Source organism: Schistosoma haematobium, chromosome 4 (assembly GCF_000699445.3).
Source record: "Schistosoma haematobium chromosome 4, whole genome shotgun sequence".
NCBI classification, from domain to species: domain Eukaryota; kingdom Metazoa; phylum Platyhelminthes; class Trematoda; order Strigeidida; family Schistosomatidae; genus Schistosoma; species Schistosoma haematobium.
Genome location: NC_067199.1, coordinates 45,263,827 through 45,290,472, shown reverse-complemented (window position 1 = coordinate 45,290,472; position 26,646 = coordinate 45,263,827). Strand labels below are relative to the sequence as shown.

Below are 26,646 nucleotides of genomic sequence, written 5' to 3'. Positions count from 1 at the left end.
TTATTATCGTCACCTTGACGATGTGTTACGGAACGAAGTTCCGTTAGTTTACCAAATAGATTCATTCATATAATTAAACAGTTTGTTCTCTGCTATGATCAGTGAATCATAAGGAAATGATGATAGAACTATGAAATCATACTGTCCTTGAGAAAAATCAGTCCAGCTAATGAAATTGAGTTAAATATGATCTTGTCAAGTTACCATAAATTCAGAGATAAAAGTGGGATGTAATAAACAGAAAGCTATGGACTATCAGTAGAAAACCCTGTTTTATTCAGGGCCTGTGTTAGTTGACATACATAAAAAGCAAGGCATACCCTCGGTTTTCAGGAAACTGTAAGATCTGAGCCAGAGTCACTCAGTGTCATACTCAAAGATTTTACCAATGAGATATCGAGGATGTGATCAACCTTTCAGAAGACTGAGGATATGGGAGTGATCAATCAGTGAGTACTAACTAAGATCATTCGTCTAGGCTGTGGTATTGACCATTAAATTCCGATAGCCACACGCTAGTACATTCAAACATAAACCAAATGATAAGTGACAGAAGCTGATGAGAGAGCAAGTTATTACTCAAAATTAGGCTTTATTTTCCAAAGAAAGAACAATGCGCTATTGGCTGAAAATTTGACTTTACTTTTCGAAAGAGAAAGTTGTATATTTTTGAATCAGTTGCACATATATTCTTGATTCTGTTGCTTCCTACACACTCATATTGTTCTCATTCAGGTAGCTGGTTTGGTCAAGTATATAGGGTGTGCATATATTTTTATTATTACAAATGTTTTATGGAGATTAATCTAATGTGTAGGTTGTATTCATCACAGAGATACCATTGAAAACTAGGAAACATTCGATTCATCCTAGTAAATAACACCAACACATATCGAATTTAAGGCATTCAGGCCTCGAGTAGAGCTTTTTATTATTGGAATCAATCATTTGGCTTCCCATGGTACAATTTCAACTTCAGTCAATTTGAAATGAAGTGTGACAGTCATTCAATCCCATTGGGAAATTATCTGAACCCTGCCAGTCATGAATTCTCACTAGAACATTTTGAGGTTTTTTATATTCATAAACAGAAAATGTTAACTATAAAAAACTTGACAGAATCTTCATTCAATTCATATGTGTTTAAAGTTATCCAAGTTCTATGTGGTAAGTAATCCATATATGTTGACGTGACACAAAAATTATTTCAATACTTAAGATCATGAGTCAGTTGGAGCTAGACCATCATGGAAAACCTGGAAGCACTGTTTGACGGCCGTTTCGTCCTAGGATGGGACTCCTCAACGGTGCGCATCCACGATCCCGTCCCGTCCAGTGCTTCGATATTTTTCTATTCAATAGACATGAACTATGATCAGTATATGATTTGTTATAACTCTAAGTATTTTTCGTATATGTGATTTCATCCTAATTATTAATCAAAATGGGTGTACAATGAATATATAAATAAGTGTATTTTCGACTAGGGTCGTCGTCGTTGTCATAGTGTTTTTGAGCTAATAAATCTTCACTTATACCAGTCTTTGTGTTCTTACTTTCGCGTATTGGGAATTGCAGAGATCTCTTGTTTCAAGTATAAGTGATAAGTGTTTCCGTCATAACAATCAACGATGACCAGATATAACAAGTAATGATTAAAAGAGACAAGACAATTCAGCATTGAAACAAACAAGATATAACAATGGACGACAGGGATTTCGGGGAAAAAAATGAAAAGGTATAACAATCACATAATAAAATTCACTGATATAAACAATTTAACATGTCAGATGGATTTTGTGGATATTATAGTAATTTCAATGGTGAAGTTTTTTTCATGAGTCAGTTGAAGGTAGACCACCATCGAAAACCTGGAAGCACTAAGTGAAATCCTTTTCGTCCTATTGTGGGACTCCTCAGAAGTAGTACTCATGATCTTAACCATTGAAATTTAACATGTAATTTATTTATGTAACAATATGCAATACCATTTTATTCTCATACTATAATGATTGAAAATAATAAATAAAAAAACATAAAATGAGAACAAATAAGAAGGATTTTGTGTATAGGATAATAGTGATTTATTGGTAATTATATAATGGATGTGTCGGTCAATTTCCTGGATTAGTTGAAGTTAGACATTAACACCGTTGGATGCCGGCCGATTCAGTGGTCTAGTTGGTTAAGCGTCTGGTTCGAGACTGATAAATCCTGGGGGTCGTAGATGTGCACTGCTGAGGAGTCCCACGATAGGAAGAAGCGGCCGCCCAGTGCTTCCAGATTTTCCATGGTTGTCTAGCTTCAAATGACTCATGATTTCAATTGTTGAAATTATATAATGCTTTATTATAGTTATTAGTTTGTATATGTTTATTAGACATTATTATATATATATGTCAACTGAATGATATGAATAGTATATTAACCGAATATATTAATCCCTTTGATCATATTCTAGATACTTAACTACGCCTGTTACTACTCTTCGTGGAGGAGTATAGACCGTCCATTAGTATATCATTGTTTCAAATGAATAATCATGATTTCATTCAATGAATTGTGTGTATATCAATCATTATTGTATTGTACATTATGATTAGTTTGCTTTTTTTTTTCTTCTCTCTCTCTAACTCTCTCTTTTGGATATTTATTCTCATTATTCATTCAGTGTATACACTTCGATTATGATTACTTAATTCACATTTATATGATAGAAAAATAAATAATTCTGTTACTATGCAATAAGTCATAATAAACAAACAATGAAAATTAATTAGACTTTCATTGAAAGGAAATAAATGCGGCAGATTCAATCATAGATTGGTACATTTATATGTTGAATTGTATATGGAATAAATAATGTACTATATTGGATCATTAATAAAGAAACAAAACATAACTACCTCTGTCTCTCTCTTTCGTTCTCTCTATCTCTCTTTTTCACTGTTTGATATCATAATAGAAATGATTAAACATTCATTAATGTATCTATTTAGATTATGATGACTTTCATTCAATTCTCAATAATTATATTAGTGATCATAGTAATTGTATTAACAAATAGCAAGGGTTTTGATCTCATTCTCACTCACTCACTCACTCACTCACTCACTCACTCACTCACTCACACACACACACACAAACACCCTCTCTATTAATCAGACTCATTTATATATACATAACATAGTCAGTAAATGTAGAATAAAAGTAAATAGGAATCAACTGGTTGATTATAGTTTGATATAAAAAGAGAGAATATGAAAGCATTATGCAAAAGTTAATATTTTTGTATAATATATTCTCTTATGAATTTATCCTTTCATCAAATTGATTCTTAATGATTTGATATTATACAACTGATTACGCGATCATTGATCAGAATAACTATACATGTGATGTGAATGTGTGTATACGAATGGTCCATCAGGGTGTTTGGTATCTCTGTGGTTGCGTCATAGGATTGAGCTGTACTATTCAGACTGCAGCGTTAAAGCCTATGTGATGTATGGTTCTCTTGTGAAGCAGGATTGAGATGTACTGCTCGGGTTATAAAGTTTAAGCCTGGATGGTGTCTGGTTCTCTTGAAAACACGATTGAGCCGTATTATTTGGGCTACAAATTTTAAGCCTGGGTGGTGTCTGGCCCTCCTGTTGAACAGAATTGAGCTGTACTGTTTGAGTTGTCACGTGAAATTCTGGATGGTGTCTGGTTCTCCTGAAAACGAATGTAAAATTACCCTAGCCCACAAGGGTATATTATATAACTATGAACTTATATAACTATGATCACCATTTATTAGTAGACGTTCATCTAGAGTGAATTACCTCCATTTAGCTTGTATTTAACAAGTATGAGAACTGTGTTATTGACTAAATCTAGAAAACGGATCTCGTTTTATTTGTGAAACTAAGCAAAACTAACGAAAATTAAATCCTCAGTATCAACAATGAGGTAACGGTAATACAAACCCTTATGAATAAACATTCTAACTAATGTACAAGCTAATTGCTATCTGGAATCTGTGGCACAGTGGATGACAGGTTGGTGAGTACATTCAATTGAAGAGTCTCAAACAAGACAAAACATAGACTCAACCAATAACCAGAATGCACATATTTTGAAATTTAGTTTAATTTTCGGATAATGGAGATTAGTTAACCTAAAAATGATTTTTATCATGGATTGACACTAGTCGGTAGTCGCTATCATTAATGACCATCATTGATGAAACCTATCTTCAAATCACTACAAGCCATCTGACTGAGTAACTAACTATAAACTTACTAATCATTGTTATTAACATTATTTTCATGTGAAATTCGAACTGCTTGAATGACTAGAACATGCAACCATGTGTCTAACAGCTACTTGATATTCAAGAAGATGAAGATGAAGAGAGAAAAATGATGAGAAGCAATATGCAGAAAACGATAAGTTAAAGGCCAACAATAACTAGTCAAGATCAGGCTCGACTTAAAAAATTACTGGTCATTTGTTGAGAAATTCGAATACTTTCTATCTACTTGAAATCTGTGTTGATGTTGTTCGGAAGAACAAACAATCCTCTGGGATTAAACAATTCAGATCAGGGAACAAAACTTTACTATAAGTAAAATATATTGTTAACTATAACACAAACTATGCAACAAATGTCAGGTAGGAACTCAGATATGAAATTATTTCCTAGTGGTTAATCTATCAAAATAACCCTTGATTGTAGTAGAGTGACTTATGTTTAACGAGAAAACAGTATCGAAATGAGTTTTTAAACTGTGGTTATGTATCTAACAGGAACTTACTCACTAACTATTTACTTACTCATGTTACCTCTAGAGGAGGAATAAATGCAGACTACAAGGGCACTATCAAACTCTGTCCTAGGTAATCGTTTCCAGTTCTTTCCAGTTACTATTCATCCTTTTCATGTCTGATTATAATTCTCAACGCAGTGTGTTCTTTGGTCTATCTCTTTGCTTTTCCCATAACGATTCCAAGATAGGGCTTGCCTCATGATACAGTTTGATAGTTTCCTCAATATATGTCCTATCCAACTTCAGCGTCTTTTCCTAATTTACTCTTCAGCTCGAAGCTGGCTCATAAATACATGTACTTCTTGATGATGATTGTAGTAGTTCTCTAAGTCTCAGCTCTGTACATCGGAACTGCCTTGACGTTCGTGCTGAAGAGTTTGACTTGATATCAGAAACCCCTTGTTTACCAATGATGCCTCTCAGATATGAAAAAGTTTCCACTTATTCCAGTGCTTCTTCATGAAGCATGACCTCATTCGCACTCACTGTGTTGTATTTGAGGATCTTGAATTTTCCCTTGTGTATGTTGAGGTCTACTGCTACAGAGACTACTGGTACTACAAAGGTTGTATTTTGCTGTATTTGTTAGTATGTGTATAGAATAGAAGAGCTAGGTCGTCCGTTCATTGCAAACCGTCTAGTTTCATCCGATCGTTCAGTAAATTTCGTGCTTTTTCTGAGTTCCGGTCAACGGATATTGAGTATCTCGAGTGGACAATTGTTTATAAGTACTTAAACACTTTCGATGATGATTTTAGTACTTCTCCATGTTTAAGTTCCGTATAGTAGAACTGTCTTGACGTTCGTATTGAAGATTCTCACTTTGATGTTGGTTGACAGTTGTTTTGAGTTCCATATTTTCTCCAATTGTAGGAATGAGGTCATTGCTTTGCCAATCCTCGCCTTTACATCTGAATCAGATCCACCTTGTGCATAGATGTTGCTTCCCAGGTACATGGAAGTTTCCACATCTTTCAGTTTTTCTCCATCAAGTGTGATTGGATTGGTGTTCTTCGTGTTGTATTTGACGATTTTGCTTTTTACTCTGTGCATGTTAAGGCCTATTGATGCATAGGCTGCTCAGTCAGTCAGTTTAAACGGTAAGTCAGTCAATCAGTCAGCTACAACGTACGACCAGGCAAATATATGCATCGGTCCAAGTTGCCATACCTCATTAACACAACAACATGAACACCAAATTCAGAGAAGTGGTTAATCCAGTGGTGGCAATATACAAAAGAAAGATTGCATATAAGGATATATTACAGGAAGAAAGAATCAGTTCGTAGAAAGAACGATATAAAGCAACTTTATTCTCATAGTTTAAGGAAGGACAGAGTGTATACACCGACGCTATTGTGATCGATTCTGAGTCATGTCAAACACAGTCTCCAGTCATTGGTTATGAAAGTTAAGCGAACCCCAACCAAGTAGTCTGCATCTACCAATACGGCTCAGACCAGAAGTCAGTGGCTTCAAGCACTGATGCCACGTTTTGGTTTGGTCGCCCCTAACTTTCTTCCAAACATTCTCAACACTAGTCAGCATTGCACGTCGTGGTAATTGATGTTCAGACATACGTAGCACGTGACTTAACCATTCTCGATCGATGAAGATTCACAACCTCATCAACTGATTTACCATCGGTCCCTAATACCCTGTGTCTAACCTCACCATTACATACCCGGTAATCCCATCAGATGCCAGCAATGTTTCTAAGGCATCTGTGGTCAAATACTAGTAGCTTAGAAGTATCTTCAACTCTTAATGGCAACATTTAGCAGGCGTAAAGTAAAAGAGAGAGAACTGACGCGCAGTATACTCGTCCTCTTATTGATAGACGGATATCTCGCAAAGGCTGTTGCTGCTAGATTAGTTGTTTTCATCTGCATTTATTCGTTTGTATGGAATAGAAGGGTCAAGTAATCAGTGAAATCGAAATCGTCTAATTGATTCTGAGATGTCCATTGTATTTCATGCTTTCCCGCAGATATCTAGGTTTTCATAATCCAATAGACCACCAGCGGAAATTGGAAAAGAAAGAGAGTAGACGGTCTTGTTTGTCTCCAGTCTCAAATGACTTATATATTTAATTATTTCAATAATTATCCAGTCAAACATTCCAAGAACTATGCACATCTAAATTATTACTTTAAATTACAAAACGTTTAACTACTCACAATTTAAAAACAACAAAAAACAACTGTATATTTCAGTAGTTGAAATAATGAGTCAATTGAAGCTAGACCACCATGGAAAACCTGGAAGTACTGTTTGACGGCCGTTTCGTCCTAGTATGGGACTCCTGAGCAGTGCACATCCACCATCCCGGCCCGTCCAGTGCTTCCAGGTTTTCCATGGTCATCTAGCTCCAATCGACTCATGATCTCGACTATTGAAGTTACTATAATATCCACAAAACCCCTTCTGATACAAAAAATTAGTTTTAGTTAACTGTTTTCTATTTTGAAGATTAAACATTTTAATTGAGTATTGTAAGGGCTGGTACTATGTCGAGTCTACATAGGTTATTCTAGCCTCTGGACAGATTAATCTATTCATTCTTTTCAAGTCATGACTAGCGGAGTTCAACCATGTCTGTTGTGAGATATCAGCTCAGTGAAGAAAATGGTGGATCTGTCACTCAATTTCGTGATTTAGTTGAAATTAGACATTAACTTCGTTGGATGCCGGCCGTTTCAGTGGTCTAAATTTTAAGTGCTCACGAGCGAGACTGATAGATTTTGGGTTCGAATCCCGTCAGTCGAGATCGTGGATGCGCATTGCTTAGGAGTCCCATACTAGGACGAAACGGCCGTCAAACAGTACTTTCAGGTTTTCCATGGTGGTCTAGCTTCAATTGACTCATGATCTCAACCATTAAAACTACTAAAATCCCCATCAAACACCTTCCGATAACTATATATTTATTTATATAGAAAAATAATAATTTTTTTTAGATTTTCTCTATTTTTTTCTTCTTTTAAACCCTCTTTTTCAAATTTTTATTTACAAAAAATCAATTTCCGAATTATTTTTCTGTTGTTGTCGTTGTTGCTAGTGGTGGTGGTGGTGTTCTTAATTTGTTTTTTTTCTTTTTCATTGTTATTTTATTGTCTCATAAATCATTAATCAAATCGCTAATCACATTTCATGATCTTTATCATTGGAATCGATTGTAAATAACAAAGCATTTTTTTGTTCTACACTTTGATCAATCTCCATGCTCTTTGACCAGGTTTCAGTATTGTTATTACTATTACCATTACTACCATTATTATCATTATTATCACTACTATTATTACTGGTACTATCATAACTATTATCATTGTCATTATTATTATGATTATCATTACTACTATCATCATTATTGTTGCCATTACTACTACTACTATTATTATTATTACCATTACTACTATTATTATTATTACTATCATTATTACTATTACCATTATTATTATTACAAGATTATATATCTAACTTGTTAATTATTTTTTCAATTATGAATAACATGCAAGAAATGGATATTGATGTAAAAATTTAAAAAAAAAGAGAGAAACAAATTCATTAACTATTCATTATTAGATAGAATAGCCAATTGAATGAATGAAATCAAGTGAAAATCTCTATTGAACTATTGAATAAATAAATAAAAAAAGAAAATGAAATGATATATATAGATGGATATATTGTTTTAGTATAGTAATCTAAAACTATGAACAAATGGAGAAGATTTGTAACTCAAGTGGATGATTTTGATGAAGTTTTGTTCTATGAGCTGAATGGTTTAGTCGTGGAACTTTCGTTGTTCCTCTGAACGACATTATCAACACAAAATTCAGATAGAAGTGAAGTGTTCGAATTTCTTCATATGCTTTTCACAGCTTGTTCTGTACACCTTAACGTTGATTGGTTCTTATTGACTTTAAATTTGTCATTGGGAGACACAACCAAAACAAAGAAGTAAACAATGACAAATTTAAGGTGAACAAGAACCAATCAAGGTTGAGGTGTACATAACAAGCTGTGAAATGCATATGGAGAAATTCACTTCTATCTGAAGTTTGTGCTGATGATGTCGTTCAGAAGAACGATGAAAGCTTCACGACCAAACCATCCAGCTTAGAGAACAAAACTCCATCAAGAACGATGAGCATTTATGAATTGTGTACAGATAGAGATAGGGATAATATTTATTTAATAGATCACTACTGAGTTAATATTAAAATGTTTACATTATGAACTTTAATCAATTTTCAAAATTTTGTAACCACCATTTAGTCTTATAAGTTGCAAACTTTAGTATACTCATAGATATACATCATTGTTGAGTCCCATATTAGAACACAGTAGTTTTCAATGATTGTTTAACTAAGTTCCAGTGCTTTCGGGTTTTCCATGATGGTCTAGCTTTAATTGACTCATGAACTAAACTATTAAAATGATTACAATATCCACAAAACACCCATTCTAATAATAATTAATTGATCACCATATAATGACCAATATCATGTATATCAAGTTCTTAATGTTGATCAGATTCTATCAATGAAGTTATAATATGAATTCTAGTCTAAGTGACACAACATCGCGTATACTATGTTAGAATGTAAGCTGGTAAAGTGGCTGACCGTAAAATCGGTTGTTTATGGATCAAATATCATAGTAAGCATCAGTTCCTTCAAGAATACAGGAACACCTTGCTGATGTGTATCAAAAAGCATGAAGCATATCTCCAGGATTTCCTGTCAATTGTCTCCAAGCCCTGCTTTAAGGTCATTGCAGGATGTAAAACTACAAAATTTAACAATCTCTACAACAAATTATATTTAAAGGTTTAACATTTTCTTGTTGATGATGTTTCCCTTTCTTCTGACGTTATTGTGATTTACTGTTTCAATGAAAGTCCACTGAGTGATACAGATAATTTTTATTCAATGAGTCATAATATAACACATTGGTGAGAATTACAGATGAACGAGTGTTCGATATTATCAATTGTTAACTGATTCACTCCTGGCTTACGTGACTTCACAGATCACCATTTCGAATTCGGAATTTGAGAAAACCTGCTCTAGAAACTATTTACTACTTAGCACATGGTTATCAATTAACTACGTAATTAGTAGAGGTATATCCGATCCATATAGATAGTTCTCATTATGGACTAATTCGCCACTGAGTGCAGTATTTCTCACGCTTAATATCTTGGGTGAGTCTTTCCATGTGACCATGGTCATCAAGCATCATTCATGTAGAGATTGTGACAGATAAAACTAATGTCATCAGGTGTCCATCTTGAATGGACTAGATCTTAAAAATGTATACCGATGAATACAAACACAACTGTTCAGTAATGTCACGTACACTATGAGAACTGAAGGTTTGAGTTAGATTTCTAACAACACCGTGTGCGTGATCTGATAGTTTCAAACGAGAACGAAATAACTGTGAAATATACAGTGGTTTTAAATGGTTCTTTCGTAGTTCGTGTTAATCTTCAATTCCAATACAATAGTTGGCGACTCCTTGGTTTAAAATTTACGCCCCAGCAACAAAGCCTGAATGTCCTGTGTTATAGTCATGACAGAGTGGCCTGTGTTCATTACGAAGGAGTTTCATACTACGGCAAAGTGTTAACATCGAAGGTAATTGTAAAGTGAACATAGAAAAGGAACGAAAAACACTGCGGAATGGATTTGTGGGATGAAAAATAATCATCAAATATGCATAGCTGCCATTGATTTTAAGTCCTGTCACCTAAAATCTTCATTTTGTGATTAGAATTATCATTTTAGACGGGACACAGTTCAACAATCAATAACATGTCATGATCTAGCCACTCTAATCCATCTTCCGACTTATTCTTGTATTAACCAAGGGAGTACCTCAATGCTAGTGATATCCGGGAATGACTGAAAACATATACCTGTCATCTTAATAAATGTTCGCACAATCTCTTTAACCAACTTATCATTTCTACCCAATAATCTACGCCCAACCCCAACATTACCCATTTCATCGTTCTAGCATATAGAAGCTATTCTTAGGAAACATTTATAATCCAATATTTTCTTCTACTTCCATTCATAAATTAATACAAAACAAACAGTTGTATAGCAAACTCGAAGTTCATTCATGTGAGCCACCTGAAAATAAGTTAATCTTACATAAATTTTTAATCAGTATTTCTATGAGATTCGATCTTCACTAAAAGGACCTGACATACATGACATTGATCGCCATTTAGTGATCAATCATTTGTAAATACATCTCAGTCCTACAAGAGGTCATTCGCGGCCCAGATAGCTCAGTGGTAACGTCACTAACTGTGAAGCTGGGTGACACGGGATCGAATCCGTCAGCAAGTATCAGTTCCCTCAAGATTACTGATACACCTTGCTGACGAGTGCCAAGTAGCACGAAACCTAGGTCCAGCCTTTTCTATTGACTACCTCCAACCACCATCTTATTTCCAGTATGAATTCCATTTACAAAGGAAGTATAATAAGCTCATAAAAATGGATCTGGATCTTATAGATTTCTAATAGCCGCTCAAGGCCATTTATTCATTTTTGTTTTTTGTTTTTTTTTTTGCAATTTCCCATTATTATCACTTATCATTGTCATACAGAAAACAAAAAGAAGGAAAAAATCGAATGTGTCCTTAAATTTAACTAAATAAATAGCAATAGGTGATAAAAACAAATGGAAAATTGTTGATTATCAATTATCTTCATTATGAAATAACTAAAGCTCCAGTATAGAAGGTTTAATGGAACATTGAAACACTATTGAATGATAATAATAATTATAATAATAATGAAATTAAAAATGGTCGACTGAAAATATATGTGTGTGTGTGCTTGTGTTGATAACCCCTTAGATTACCTTTAAATCATAACTTGTTGACTGTTAAAAGCGAGCAGTTGTTTGGTCTCTATTTAGGACTACTCAATATTATGTATTATACGAAGGGGAATTAAATAAAGGATCTATAGATTTTGTGATAAGTGCAGTTCAATATATAGACCATTAGATTTCGAACTTATCGGTTGTAAGTATCTTGTTGAGATCAATCTCTCGGGAGGTCATGAGTGATTAGAAATCTCAAACTGAGTAAAAAGAAGTATATCCTAGAATCCAACTTCTATTTATGTAATGTCAGTTTATAGTGAAAACTACCACCAAAATCAAAAACAACCAATGAAAGTAGATTACTTGAAATAATAAAAGTAAGGTTTATTAGTTAATACTTATTTTAATTTTAGGTGGTTGCAAGTTATCGACAGGAAATCCTGAACTCCAGGTTCATGATACCTTTTACTTGTCAATAAAAGGCATATTTGAAGTCACTATGGAAATTGATCCGGATTGATGTGTTTCGAACCCACGTCATCCAGATTTACAATATGAAGTGTGTACAATGAATTATTTAGAAAGTAGAGGCTTACTGTCACATTGCGACATCGATTGATAACTGAGTAGTGACCAATATCATGGTTGTCTAGTTTTTAATGTTGAATGACTTCTATAAATTAATTTGTGTGCGGCTATTAGTCTAAGTGCGCTCGACATAGTATACACTATAGTTTGACGTGACCATAATGTAACTTGAGAAGCAGAATTTGATTAGTACTAAGGTCTATCCAAATATGCAAATGGATACTACCCGGTGATCAATCAATACCGACACATTTTATATGTACACATATTTTCATATAAATTTAATCTATTCAGTAATAGTACTGACAAATAAAAGTCAACTCGTTTCGTCTCTTCTATCTTTCTTCTGATAATCTCAGAATTAATGTTGTTATAACGAATGAAGTAATCGACTAAATGTGTTTCACACTAAATAACTCAAGAAAACACCATTTCGGCATAGCGAAGCCCGATGATCTAAACACAATCTATTGGTAATGAGCTATGTTTTTTTCGTAAAATAGAAATTTAAGCAAATTTCTAATATGATAGTTCCCCCACCCCACCCCCATTCTCATCACCACCCCACAATATGCTCATTCTTCAATCATTCAACTGTGATATCAACAACAAAAACAACAACAAATTAGTTTTTAAAAAAAGGATCTTAACCCATAATTACTGATAAAAAGAATCCTGATCTCTTATAGATTATTATTGACTAATATCAGATCACAAATCATTAAAAATGAAAAAGAACTTAACTTTAATATGATGATCTCTTGACAGTATTTAGTTACCTATATCATATTAGCTCTGTATGTAAGATCATCTATTTTAATGATTTAAAATAGATTATCACTTCTTTCTCTATAGTTAACACTAAAGTATAATTGATCTATGAATAGTGAACAAGTAACAATCGATTGGGTATATAAAGTGATAAATTTAAATGTAGTTCATATGAACCATTTCAAGTAGCATATGAATATCATAAATGAGAATGTTTAATAGCTCAGTAATAAAATGAATTGATTCAAGTTAGAAATATAGAATGTTACATGACAAACTCATTGATTTCAATGTTAAGCATCAATCTTGAAACTTGAATGTTCTTGTATTCGATCACTGATACGCGATTGTGAATTCATATTGTTGAAGAGTTTCATATTGGAATAAGACAGCTATTTAGTGTTTTCTAGTTTTAAGATTGGTTCGTAATGTGATACACTCTCCCCCCCCCAACATATGCATTCAATGATTCGATCAATGATTTCACTTTATAGTATCCACATATTTAGAGTTTGGCTTCGTCAACAGTAATAAATATATGGTAAATTGTGTTCGTGGCGCGGATCGGCAAAGCAAGAGCAGCATATTTACAACTGAGGAACATCTGGAACTCAAAACAACTGTCTGTCAACCAACATGAAGGTCAGGATTTTCAATACAAATGTCAAGACAGTTCTACTGTATGGGGCAGAAACCTGGAGAACAACGACAGCCATCATCCAGAAAATACAAGTGTTTATTAACAGTTGTCTATGCAAAATATTTCGAATCAGTTGGCCGGACACTATTAACAACAACCTACTGTGGGAGAGAACAAACCAGATCTCAGCGGAGGAAAAAATTAGGAAGAAGGGCTGAAAGCGGATAGGACACACATTGAGGAAAGCACTCAACTGCGTTACAAGACAAGCCCTCACATGGAATCCTCAAGGCCAAAGGAAAAGAGGAAGACCAAAGAACACATTACGCCGGGAAATGGAGATAGACATGAGAAAAATGAACAAGAATTGGATGGAACTAGAAAAGAAGGCCCAGGACAGAGTGGAGTTGGAGAATGCTGGTCGGCGGCCTATGCTCCATTGGGAGCAACAGGCGTAAGTACAGTAAAGTAAATTGTGTTCGTCATAAGTTGGTATAAATTAGAAGGTAATGGATAACTAATGTAACCTAATGTGAGACATAGACGATCCAGCCAGGAACAAAACATCTAGTGAGAGTCAATAATTAACTTTTAAACAAATCACTGTTAGTCTAATGGTCTACATTTTCAACTCCATATAATTCGCGATACATTTCAACGGTCAACCATAATTATCTTGGTTACGATTATTTCTTTTATGGATAAAGTTTAATTAATCATGACCTTCTATTAGAAGCTTTAGGAATTCATCCAGAAGTAATTCACTAGTTAGCATATGATTATGACTTTTTAAAGGTCGGATATTCTGGTAATTATTCTAATTATTGAGTAGGCATTTGTTACAGACTGACATCAGTTAATATAATCCACTAAATGAATCGAGGGATTCATCATTTGATCAGTATTCTGTTCATGTATTTTAACATCCAAATACGTGAGATTAATAATAATAACATTCCTAATGTTTATTTACATGTAGCTTTTAATAAAGTCGAAGTATGACTAGCAGTGGAACTTAGAGCGTATGTTTTGTCTTATTTGTGATTTATCAGCTAGATGCGCTTACATTACAATGTAGTTGGTGTTCATATTGAAGTGGAAAATTCAGTATTCATCGTTTCATTTGCCAATATGTTATCCCCCAAGCTACTGAGCCCATATAGTCACCATTTTGTGTAAGATACATAGATCTTATTAACAACAGTTTGCATTTTTCCATTGTCGAATACAGCTACATATAGCTGAGACATGTATGTCTGAATCCCACTGTTAGACACTAAATTCATCATGAACATGTGATCAAATAGTAATATAAAAAAATCTACAAAGATTATCCATTCCCACAAGATTATAGGTACGAATAGTTGACGACTATCAACTAAAATGAAACCCTAGATCTAGGGTTTGGTGCCTACTAAATCAATGCTACACTATTCATATAACACTTCATTATAATCAAAACACATAACAGTACACGTTAAGAGAATGGATACATTGGGAATTCAGAAATTATAAGTACAGGGTTATGGAGATTGTTGAGTTTCAATTAACGTCATGAACCGATAAGTGCTAGACCACCATTGAAGACCTAAGAGCACTGAACGGCCGTTCCGTACTAGTAAGAGACTTCTCAGCAGTGTGCACCCACGATCCGGCACGCGGAACTCGAACCCAGCACTTTCACTCTCATGCGAATGCTTCACCTCTAGACCACTGAACCGGGACCCAACGGCGCAATATCGTGGATTGGTTAAAATTAGACATAAACACCGTTGGATCTCAGCTCAGTGATCTAGGGCTTAAGCATTCGTGAAAGACTGAAGGTTCTGAGTTTGAGTCTCAGGTGAGAGATCGTGGATACACACTGTTAAAGAGTCTCACAGTGAGACAAAACGACCGCTCAAGAATTCATATAGAAACATTAATTACATGAAATAAATTTCTAGAATTCATTTCTATTCTTCAAGGAATTTTCAAATATTTACAAGTAACCTCTAGATATTATTACAAATATAACAAGTCAACCGGTTACAAAATAATTTGGTACCAAAAAAATATTACTACGCGAACCAATCTCTGTGTTATTCCATTGATATCGATTGATTTGAACAGTAAAAAAATTATTGATTTTTTCGTGAAATATTTGATATTCCTATTGTTGATTAAATTAACTGTTTCGTTTCACTTCTTATTTTTTGTCGTCAACTATATATCTTCTCTACCCCCTAAAATTAACTAGAATTCCCATTCTTTATTATTTTATTGAAACACTTAAAATAAACATACTATTACTATTATTGTTTGTTTCCTTTTTTGGTTTTATTGAATAACAGTAGTTGGGATAAACTGAGAAAGAAAAACAAAACAAAACAATAACAGCTGATTGGCAAAAGATCGGATTTCATTTTCTTTTTTGGAAAAGAATAGAACCATTATTTGTATTCTAATTGAGATCATGAATTGATTGATATTAGACTACTATTGAAAACCTAGAAGCACTAGACAACTGTTTCGTCCTATTGTGGGACTCCTCAATAATTTTTTAAAGAGAAAAATTTCATTAGGTGATAGAATAGATCAAGAATTAGTAACTAGTGTTTATTTGAAAACCGAAAAGAAAACCTTCCACCCTATTTTTTCTCTTGAGGTTAGTTTTTTTCAGAAATGAAATTCTTCATTGAATAATCAGTTAATTAGCTAATGACTAGCTGGAGTTAATCAATTATTCAGCTACTGCGGGGGGGGGAATAGCAATCAATAACTGAGTTCCGGTACTTTTTTTTCTACTATCGTTTTGGTTCGATAGTTTCATCACAGTTGACGTATAATACTTTGTTATTTGCGTAATATCTATAATGTTAGCGATTGATTTTCATTGAAGAAGCTTAGTTTATGTGAATATAAATGTAATTTATGATTGACCTTACAACTAGATCTAAAGGTCCTATATTCAGTCCCTTAAAGGGTCAAATATTTACACCTCTGAAGAGTTCCATATTAAGATAAAAAAACAATTGTCTAGTGGCTTGATTTTCAGTAGTATCATATCTGAGGTCAATCGGTGACGAACATCATCGCGTACAAATAAATGATTGATTTTATGGTTTTCCGTTTCCATAATAAGAAAATATAGTTTCTAACTGTTACATAAACTTAGTTATATAGGTATACTGAACAAGGATTGAATATTTTCAGTCTGAGTATTTTAGAGACAGATACAGATCTTTTTTGGCAAGAAGATGGATAGTGGCTAGCAGTGTGGTCCAGGATGCGCCTTTCGTCCTATTTGGGACTCGTCAGCTGGATGTACCTGCATCTCAGAGTTGATGTTCACTCCGGGACTCGAGCCTAGTGGCGTTCGCTTCAAACGCCATCACGTTATCCACTTAGCTACCGAGTTCTAAGTTCGATTTCAGGAGTGAACATCAACTCTGAGATGCAGGTACGTCCATGTGACGAGTCCCAAATAGAATGAAACGCTCGTCCTAAATTCCACTGCTAGCCAATATCCATCTTTACTTAAAAAGCTTGTGACTCAAAGCTATATCGAGGCAATCCACACAGGATGCACATATAAAAACAAAAGACTGATCAATTGCAATCCTAAATAACAATAGAAAGATACAAGTAAAACAACACCAACTGAACAAGTATAGATCTTTTATGCATACTATATTTCCTTTGAATTATATCAAACTTTAGAGTTATTTATTGATTATTAACCATTATGAAGGTGTTTTTTTATAGTCCAAAAACCGAGTAAATATTTCTACTCAATTGAAATTAAAACGATGACAGTGAATCAATAGTCATAAAGATGTTACTAGTTAATGATCTTAGTTATAAAAAAAATTTCTAGAGAACAACAAGTTTTAAGAAATTGATTATTGATTTAAAACAATTAGTTCCTTTGATAAATTTCGATCAGGCAATGAGAAGACGAAGTTTATGAGTATGATGTGATGATCTATTTGCGTAATACTTTTCGAACAATCTGATCACACATCTATATTTGTTAAGACATTTTTATATGAAAATTAAAGGTCAACTAGACAGGTTAGAAGGTAAGCCGTAACAAAGAAATTACACAAAAACAATGTGATAATTACTCTGGATAATAAATCAGTATTACCAGGGTAGGTTAAGGGTGAGGACAAATTGTTTTTGAACGTATAAAGAGGGTTTTAATTTCTGTATAGCCAAGGCTTCAATAAACTTTAGTATACGTCCTTGAAGGCTTTTTTATAACACTACAAATGCTGACTTGATGTCAACCTCATGATCAGTCTCAATCAAATGTTTCGCAATGGAGGATGATGTTTGTCTATCATGTGATCTTATATGACCATTGGAATCCATTTGTTTTTGCAGCCATTTTGGTATGTGTTCACCAACCCTTAATTGCAGATCACGATTGCTCCTCCCTATGTACGTGTTTCAGTACATACAAGTAAATGGATAGACACAATCACTTTCGTGCTGTTTGGGCTTTTGGTGAAATATAGACCTTGTCTTTTTTCGATAATGACAAGTTGGTCTGCGTAAAATGTTTGGTTGATAGCTAATTTAAGTCTCTTTCAACACGAAACTATTTGTGTCGCCTCTAAACAAAAACGTTTGTATTTAAGAACTCTCATCTATCAGTCAGTCAGTCAGCTACAACGTAGGACCAGGCACATATGTGCATCGGTCCAGGTTGCCATACCGCATCAGCACAACAAGATGAACACCGAATTCATAGCAGTGGTTATGTCAAAGGTGGTAATATATAAGAGAAAGATTGCATATAGAGATATAATACAAGAAGAAAGAATTGGTTCGTAGAAAGAAAGATATGAAGCGATTTTAATCTCTTAGTTTAAGGGAAAACAGGGAGTGTATACACCGACGCCATTGTGATCGATTCTGAGCCATGTCACCAAGAGTCTCCAACCATTGGTTACGATAGTCACGCGGACCCCAACCAAGTAGTCTGCATCTACCAACATGGCTCAGACTAGAAGTTAGTGACTTCAAGCACTGATGCTACGTTTTGGTTTGGCCGCCCCTAACTTTCTTCCAACCATCTCCAATACCGGATAGCATTGCACGTCGTGGTAATCGGTGTTCAGGCATAAGTAACACGTGGCCCAACCATCTCATCTATTGTCTCGAATCAGTGTATACAAGAAAAACAGTTTTAATAATTGACATCCAGCGTAAAAACAAAAAAAAGTTGATAATCAATAATATCAAGTATCAATAATAATGAATCAGTATTGATTTTGTAGAAGTTACCAAACATCTGGAAACGTAATCATCAAGACACAGTTAGGATTATAAACAAAGAAATAATACCAATCCAATGAGATATTTGATGATTGATAGATGTAAAGGTTTAATGGTTAAAGAGTTTAACTTTCAGCTACAACGTGTCATGCTCAAATCTTGCTCCATTTATTTTAGTCTAGTCAACGGAGTAGTATCATCCATTCCTTCACATACTCTTATAATGTTATCTAAAACCATTTACAGTAAATAATGCCCAGTAAATGAATTAAACAACCCTGATCATCTTTTAGTGAATACGCAACCTGAATTTAAGATCGTTTCAAAAACAAACCCCGACTAATACATGGTAACAAATAATCAAGTCATATAGAGTTAATCAAATCAGACTAGAACTAGACTAGAACAAGAAAGTCTGTCCTGACAATCAATCAATATAGAGCAGATCAAAATGATTAAACTTGATCATTGTATAAATTATTAAATAAGTAAATAATTGAACAGCATAACTACTAATTGTCAAAATAAATAGACATTCATTGGATTATAACTTGTAAGTAATAATAACTGATAAACATGGTAACTTAGATTGAATTGATGAATAAAAGAGGTATATTCAATGTTTATTCTAGTTATCCTTCAAACTTCTTTGATGTTTCATCAAATGATCATGTTATTCAAAAACAAAATACTCAGAAAATGAATATGACTATAATATGAGTTTTGTTGGGGAGATTCAGAAAACTACTCGAAAAATGCCAAGAAAGACTCTAAAAACACTGACAGGCATCTTATCCAATCAGTGTTCAGTAGAAGTTTTGCCGGAAATATCTAGGAGTTACGAAGTCATATTTCGAGTTTCTGATTGGATGACTACTTATACTGCTACTCTGTTTAGCAGCATTCTAGAATTTTCGGGAAAACCCAAGGATATCTTAAATACTATTAAAACCCTATATTTTCTGTACATAAATGAACCTTTGGAGTAAAGTGCTTTTCGCTTATTTTGTGCCTTTTCTCTCGAGTTCAGGTCACTGCGTAGTTCTAGCTTGGGGGTTACTAGAATAGCTTAGGAACCGAATAAAGCGTTCAAATTAACAAGATTTATCAGTGGCGACGGGAAAACTACAATGAATATTTCTTTGGAGCAACTAGAAGCTTATATGGAGGGAGCGTCAAGAGAAGAGGTTTGAACAGTCTTAAATCAGAATCATTGAAGTCTTGATGCAGAAATTGTGCCTGTCCCAGCAAAACCCTGCTTTTGGTGAATCACAAGTATCTCATACTGATTCAATCATTAATGTCATTCATGAATTTAATTTTGATGGTGCAGCAGGTGCAACTTTTGATTCTTGGTCTACGAACTATGAAGATTTGTTCTATATTGATCTCCGTAAACTTGATGACGCTTCAAAAGTCAGAATACTTCTAAGAAAACTGGGGAAAATGAACGGAAAATGAACGCTATAGTAACTTCATTCTCCCGAAGGACACACGAAACTTTAGTTTTGATGAAACAATTAAAACCCTGCCTCAAATCTTTGGAGAACAGTTATTTCTATTTAATATCCGTTACCAATGCTTGATAATAAAGAAAGAACTAGGAGATGACTGGGTGAAACATGCAGGAATTGTGAACCAAGAATGTGAGAGGTTCAAGTTGTCTTCCATGACTGAAGACCAGTTTAAATGCCTAGTATTTGTCTGTAGCCTGCGTTCATCCGAAGATGCTGACATCCGAACAAGAATCCTAAGCAACCTTGAACATTGTCCCAACATAATCCTGCGGGAAGCAAGACTTATCAAGTTTAATTATCAGTAACAAGAATAACAAGATGCACTCTCTTAAAAATCAATCAACAAATACTTTAAAAAAAATTCAAAATGGCCAATGAGCCTATCGACAGCTGTCGACAGAGGTGATTTAAATATTAACTAAACATGCTAAACTACCCTTGGTCAAATTAAGACATTATAACGATAACATATCAGTAGAATGGGGAACAGCTAGGGTTGGGGGATTTAGACATGAGATCAATCCATAGGCTAGTTGACGATGGAGTTTAAATCATGTTTGTAGGTTGAGTTCATTGTGATATGTGTAATTAATATTTGGAGAATTTGATTCCGAAGTAGCGAAGTTAACCACAATGGTTTAGTTCGATTCATTCACTTTTATACCTTTAAATGTTAAGTTACGTCTTATTCCTAATTATTTTCATTTTTAAATTTCATTTGTTTTTTCGTTGCATTAAATGGTATTTCTTCAGTTTTGCTTCTTATCCCATTGATCATCGCTTATACTGCTCTGATTATGTGATGTAATACGTTAAAATAATGAATATTCAAGCTGATTTACAGTTCCTTTAAATGTTAAACTTTGAATCCATCTCACTGAACCAAATAACTTCTATCATACGTTCAAATAACGATTTGAAAGAAAAAACACAACAACAATGAATTCATCGAATCAGGTAAAGTTCCAGTTAATGAGTGCTAATAATAGTAATATTGTGATTTTCGATAGATTATGGTGTTGATAGCAAAAGCATGAAGGTACTGGCGTCGGTCAATTTTGCAGTAGTATTATGGTGTTTGTGCTACTTATATCGACATAAGTAGTATATGATGTTAGTCAGTAACAGTATGTCTGACAGCAGAGAGACAAGAAAATCGAACTGTTAAGAATGGAAACAGAATGCAATTTGTATGAAAATGCAAGAACAATGAAGTCTTAGTCATTTTAAGACAATTAATGATCATTTTGCAAATTAAGCATTTACTGTATGGTTGTTAGATTTTACTACCCATTTCTGTAATGCTCTGTCTAACACATTCGAATGTCCCCACTAGTGTTCGGTCTGTCCTACTTTAGAACTATGGAATTCGGTTTTTTGGAAATGGAAGATATTCGTTACACTGTTGGCATATGTTGAGACCCCAGAGTGAAGAGTACTGATATTAGATGTAGAGTACTGCATGTGAGTGAGTAATTTGGCTGATAAGATGGGGAATCTTCGTCAACTGAGGTTGTTTCCAATCGCTATCCATTCTTTTGATGTTTGCTTCCCATTTTCCATGCAATGTTTCTTTCGGTCTTATTCTTTACCCTTGCCCTTCACGATTCCAAATTAGCCCCTGCCTAGTGATGCAGTTTTGTGAGTTCCTCGATGTGTTTCCTATCCACATCCAATAACTTTTTCTAATTTCCTTTTCAGCTAGAAGCTGGTTTGTCACTTTCCACAGCAGATTGGTGCTGATGGTTACCAGCCACAAACATTTAGTATCTTGTGTAGACAACTGTTTACCTGTACCTCTTGATGATTTATTTATTTTTTAAAACACAAATATTGGTACAAAAAGGCACCGAATACATATGCGCCACGTAAATCACTTGATTTGTGTGTAGGTAATGATACTGCACGGGTGACCAAACCGAAGAAGGTGATTTCCTTAGAGGACCACACCCGGAGCCTTCGACCTAAAGGTCTGATTCACAAGGTAGTGGAGCAACGTAAGGAGATGCAGTCCCATGGTAGATGGTGACCAATAATTGGTTCATACACCATCTATTCCCTTAGGATCCTGGAGCCCATGTACACCATTGGTTTTGGAGTCAGTGTTTTCCAACTCCTCTAGATGGATCCTCCATATCCACCAACCCGGTTAAAGCGTCGAACATTCTCTTTTCGTCCTCTCAATTTCGTAAACAACGATAATGCCACGAGAAGGCAGTGAGATCTTTCTTGGCAGTGGCTTTATACACGTGATTATATGAGAGCATTTCGAGAGGAAGAGCTGACTTTCATCACTCTCGGCCGTATCAGGACATTTGTTGGGGGATTGTGGTAGTTCTCCAAGTTTTACGTCCGTACAGCAGAAGTTTCTGACTTTCATATTGGTTGACAATTGTTTTCAGTTCCATATATTTTTCAACTGTAGGAATACTTTCTTTGTTTTGTCAATATTTGACCTTTATGTCTGAATCAGATTCTTTTTGTTCTTGTTGACAACTTACATCCGAATTCACAAAATCTCGACAAACAATACTCAACAATTCATTTACTATTTTTAAATTCATACATAATAAAAACATAAATATTTTATATATAATTAACTTTATACTGAAATATTTTGTCGCTTATGTACAATGAATAAAGTAATCCATAATAGAAACAAATAGGTATATTTGCGGTACACACACACATACACAAACTCACACTCACACATACATACATACATATCATGGATATTTTGAATGAGAATACACATAGTAACCTAATCATAAGGATATACAATAACAATATGTATACAAACTCATTCAATAATCCTTACATCCCTATACCCCTAATATTGTCTACACTTTTTAGAAAATTGGCTATTAATGTACAAATGATAATTTCCGATAGTAGTTAACTAGATACTAATAATATGTCTGTAGGTCATTCATATCCATAATAATAATAATAATAATAATAATAATAATTATTATTATTATTATTATTATTAATTGAATTATCAATATAATTTTTAATAATTAATTCAATTAAAGTCAATCGAATGAATTGAAGGAAAGAAGGAAAGCATGAAAGCAGAAACGACGAATGAAGGAATCAAGGAGACATAGAATGATAGAAATGAAAAAGTACAAAATAGGAGGAAGAAAAACAAAATCGTTTTTTTTGTTTTCTTCTCCTTTCTATTTTATGGCATTCTATTTTTGATATTAAAGCATGTGTCGTTCAATTATATTCATCTATATTATAAGTCTTTATTTAGACTAACTAGATTTAGGACACTTTTCTCTTTCGTTTCTTTTTCTCTCCTTTTTTTTAAAAGTTATTTTAATTGATTTAAAGTAATATCATGACATTGATGAAATGACTTATTGAATTCAACTCGATACTACTGAATATGTTCAAATTGTATGATTCTAAGTTGATGTGGTTGTGAACAAAAAATGGCGGGGAGGGGGATTTGATAATTGTGGCTGATAGATAAGGTGAAAGATGATAGAGAAGTAAGATATAACAACAAATAGTAAAATGATAATAAATCCTAGAGTGAACATCAACTCTCTGAGATGCAGGTATATCCAGTTGATGAGTCGCAAATAGGACGAAACGCACGTCCTGGATCTCACTACTAGCTACTATCTATCTTTGATTAGAATGATTTTTATTTAAGGCAATATCAGGGCAATCCGTACACCATGCACATATACCAATAACAGACTGCTCAATTGTAGTCCTAAACATCAATAGGAAGATTCGAACAGACAATACCAAGTGAATTTAAACTTCATCCCATTGCACAAACAAGTGGCTATCAGGATTCAGTAGCTAAGTGGATAACGCGATAGCGTTTGAAGCGAACGGTAATGGGTTCGAGTCCCAGAGTGAACATCAACTCTGAAATGCAGGTACATACAGCTGACGAGTCCCAAATAGGACGAAACGCACGTCCTGGATTCTACTATCAACCATTATCCATCTATGCATAAAATGATAACATGTGTTTTCATTGCCTCATCATTATGAAAAAGACAAGTACAAGCAAATTCGAGCACATTCGATCAATAATTACCAACTGTAAAGGCATCTATATATCTAATATTTTTTTCGTTGAATTGTAAATGTCTGCTTTAACATATATATATGGTTCTCATTATGTTATTTATTGTATTCTATTTCACTGAATCACTTAAAAGCACGATGCTCGTCAAGAGACTTATTATTGATTAAACAGTTCATGTAATGCAATTTGAAATCATATGATTATACATAAAGGTATGCACAATAGAAATGATCATCGACATTTTGAAATACAAATACAGGAGAAAAATAACTTGACATATATATTCCAATTAAGAGAATTGAGCTTACTTAGAATTACTTCAATACCTGTTTTGATGAAATTGCTTTGTCACAACCAATTACGTGGTTAGAGACAGAATAATTGGAAAAGAGGATTAAAATATGTGTGAAAATAAAATAAAACATCTAAAGACAATCAACTACAAACAAGGTCGTTGTAAAATATACCTAAAAGATCATTTCTATATCATCTATGATATTGTCCAAGGAGACAATTAGAGTTTTTCAATCAAAACTGTACAGCTTAAAAACAGTATTCGACTAAATGTTAATTTTGTAAACATTTATATAACTATTGAGTTATCGATTTATGGGAGTGTTTTCCCATCGATGATACTTTTAAACCAAGTTCACTTGATAAGAGTGAGGTTAACCATACTTTCTCAGTTGTGTGATATCTGTCATTTTCAGGCATTTTCGAGTTCATTCAGTGTTTCAGTGCTATATATTAGAATATAATTTTCACTGGGTACTTCATTTTAATCAGTTAAAACTATCTACATGTCTCCCGTAAACACGCTACTGGGGTATGTAGCAAACTGCCGAATGAGAAAAGCAAATTCAGTTTAATTTAGAGCTTGAAACGAAATCCACCATGAAAATCATGTTCTTATACCCAACACTCACCTACTCTATGGACGAAAAAATATTATTTATTGAACACATTGAACATCCAAAGGAAGGTGCGTTACAGAATCATAGACATATCCTGTGACGAGTATAATTTCAGGATTAGAGTAATACAATACGACAAATCTTCAACTATTGCTTAGCCAATCAGAAACAGCTATGCATATGGGAAACAAACCAATGATATAATAAATTGTAGACAGATTTTCCATAATTAATCAATCCATTAGTCTTCTACGGGTTACAGAGTATATAAATTCGAAAAAATGGCGCATAAATACTTCTAATAGATATAGATTACCTGAGATTTCGAACGCTTTTATTTAATGATACAAATAGATTTTTACGAGTCCCTACATTGTTCCTGGCTGATGTTAGCGAATTAAGATTAAGATTTCGAGGAAGGATTGATTTGTGTGTGATATACGAAATTTGCATAGAAAGAATTGAGCATCAGACCCATCTAACACTATCACTTTTATTCTATAAAGGGTAAACAATAATTTTCCCTTATAATTGTAATGGTTAAAAATGCTATACAATGATATTTACAATTCATGTTAATTGGCTCGCCTCATTGTAACCATTTGTTTCAGTAAACACTAAAACAACTGAATTTGAAGCACATGAAATCAACTAACTGTATGTAATTTCATATAAAATCATTCAACAGAATAGAAGTCAAGGGAAATTACTACTCTGAACATTTTTCGACCATCAATAAAGTTGTTGATTAAAGTACTTCAATATTAAACATTTGGTCGGATAGGTCATATAAATAATAGTATCATCAATCCATACATAAAAAGTGTAACTTCCATCCAGGTACATAAACTCGAATTGAATCAAATGATTTTGCCTTCTCTCGGCTGGGGTGTTATTTACGAAGTTGAGAAGACGAAAAGAGAATGTTCGACGCTTTAACCGGGTTGGTGGATATGGAGGATCCATCTAGAGGAGTTGGAAAACACTGACTCCAAAACCAATGGTGTACATGGGCTCCAGGATCCTAAGGGAATAGATGGTGTATGAACCAATTATTGGTCACCATCTACCATGGGACTGCATCTCCTTACGTTGCTCCACTACCTTGTGGATCAGACCTTTAGGTCGAAGGCTCCGGGTGTGGTCCTCTAAGGAAATCACCTTCTTCGGTTTGGTCACCCGTGCAGTATCATTACCTACACACAAATCAAGTGAT

The 26,646-nt window shown here is 34.0% G+C and overlaps 1 protein-coding gene across 1 annotated transcript in view; it reads right to left on the bottom strand.

Moving 5' to 3' along the window:
- MAPK1 (Mitogen-activated protein kinase 1) overlaps positions 1-26,646 on the bottom strand; it is a 111,436-nt gene that overhangs the window by 38,183 nt on the left and 46,607 nt on the right. The window lies entirely within an intron of this gene.